This window comes from Hydra vulgaris, chromosome 01 (genome assembly GCF_038396675.1).
Source record: "Hydra vulgaris chromosome 01, alternate assembly HydraT2T_AEP".
In the NCBI taxonomy this organism is placed as follows: domain Eukaryota; kingdom Metazoa; phylum Cnidaria; class Hydrozoa; order Anthoathecata; family Hydridae; genus Hydra; species Hydra vulgaris.
The window spans coordinates 10,395,001-10,397,500 of NC_088920.1; the positions used below are offsets into that span (position 1 = coordinate 10,395,001).

The 2,500-nt window shown below is 19.8% G+C and overlaps 1 long non-coding RNA gene across 4 annotated transcripts in view; it reads right to left on the minus strand.

Annotated features, from left to right (window-relative positions):
• Positions 1-2,500, minus strand: part of LOC136074780 (uncharacterized) — a 24,839-nt gene that overhangs the window by 114 nt on the left and 22,225 nt on the right. The gene's annotated exons all lie outside the window — the stretch shown is intronic.

Consider the following 2,500-nt stretch of genomic DNA (forward strand, 5'->3'; position numbering starts at 1 on the left):
AACAAAACTTGTACCATTAGTAGTCTGAAAGCAAATGTAAAAAAAAAATGTTATTAAATTAGTATAATTATTATTAAATTTAAAAAGTAAAAAAAAATATATATATATATATATATATATACATATATATATATACATATATATATATATATATATATATATGTATATATATATATATATATATATATATATATATATATAAATATATATAATATATATACATACAATATATATATATATATATATATATATATATATATATATATATATATATAAATATATAGATATATATATACATACATATATATATAACTTATTTATATATAAATTTATAATTATAGGTTCAGGTATCACTCCATTGACTAGTTTTTAACTATATGAGTGACACCTAACCTTATTAATGTGAGTTTATAAATATTATTGTAAATTTTCATATTTTATGGTTAAATAAATGGATCATTATTATTATAACGTCTGTTCACAAAAAATCCGGACTGATTTCAAATGTACACAAATTGTTCTAAATTTCGAATTTTCGATTCGAAATTTTTAAATTTAATCGGTCAACAACAACAGTTTCATTTTGTGGCAAAATTGAGTTTAAATAATTAATTCTAATAAACATGGAGCATCTAAAAGAGAACGATGTTAGAAATGTGATTGGAAATTTTTATAAACAAAACATAAACAGTGGAAAGAAATTTACAGTGAATCATTTTAAGAAAATGGGAATCGCTAAATCTACAATTTATGACATAATTAAAAGGTCTGAAAATAATTTGCCAATGAATAGAAAAATCGGTTGTGGCAGAAAACCTTTTAAAATTACACCAGAAAAGAGAGAGTCCATGATTGGAAGAGCAGAAGAGAGAATCGGGATTTCGCAAAGAAAATTGGCACTAAAATATAAGATAAGCGTTTCATACGTAAATAGATTATTAAGTATGCATGGACTAAAGTATACCAAAAGAAAAAATGCACTAAAAACAATAAAAAAGCAAGAAATTAAACAAAAGAAAAACTTATTAAAACTTTCAAAAACTTTTTTCAAGCCATCAAATGAGTTTGAAATCATCATGGACGATGAATCTTATTTCTGTGTAAATGGTGCAAATTGTTCACAAAACTCTGGCTACTATACAAAGGATAGTTCTCAAACTGATCCTAACATTAAATTCAACTTCAAAAAAAAGTTTGACGGAAAAGTTCTCGTTTGGATTGCAATCAGTCGTTTTGGTCATTCATCGCCTTATTTTGCTGTAAAAAACTGTGCACTTGATGCAAAAACTTATTCTAAAGAATGTATTACAAAAAGACTTCTTCCATTTATAAATTCCAAGCATCAAAACATGAAAATTTTATTTTGGCCTGACGGAGCGAGATGTCATTATGCAAAACACACATTAGAAACTTACAACACTTTAGGTATTAACTTTGTCTTAGTTTGTTAGGTATAAACTTTGTCTTTAGGTATTAACTTTGTCTTAGTTGTCTTTAGTTGTTTAAAATTTCAGTTATTCGAAACAATTTTTGCTCCCCTTGAAGATAAAAAAACACATTTAAGGAACAAAAAATAAATAAAAAATGGACTATATTTTCAATGAATTGTAAAATATTTATTATTTTACAAGGATAAAACTGAAGTAGCACCAAATTCCAAGGGTCTTTTTTTTTTTAATTTCTACTTTTATTAAAATTTGAAAGAAACTTAAAGTAGGTCATTTTAAAGAGCATATTCAGTTATTAGAGTTTCAGGTTATTCGAAATAAATTCTTATACCCCTTGGAGGTTCGAATAACCGGGAATTTACTATATATATATATATATTATATATATATATATATATATATATAATATATATATATATATATATATATTATATATATATATATATAGATATATATATTTTGATACAAAAATAATTTTGTATATATATATATATATATTTATATACAAAAATAATATTTGTATATATATATATATATATATATATATATACAAAATTATATATATTTAAACAACTTTAAAAGTATTCTACACAATAGAGTGATCATTGTTCTTAAAAGAACAGAGCAATTATATTAGTACAAAATTATATAAAATTTATATAATTTTGTATATATAAATTTGTATATATTGTATATATTTGGTATGTATATTAAGTGATTTTCTACTACTAAATATCAAAATTATATATATATATACACAAAATTATATATTTTGGTATATATATATATATATATATATAGATATATATATATATATATATATATATATATATATATATATATACAAAATTATATAATTTTGTATATATATATATATATACAAAATTATATAATTTTGTATATATATATTTACAAAATTATATATCTTTTGTATATATTATATATATATATATATATATATATATATATATATATATTATATATATATATATCTATATATATATATATATATATATATACCCAAATTATATAATTTCTGTATATATATCTAT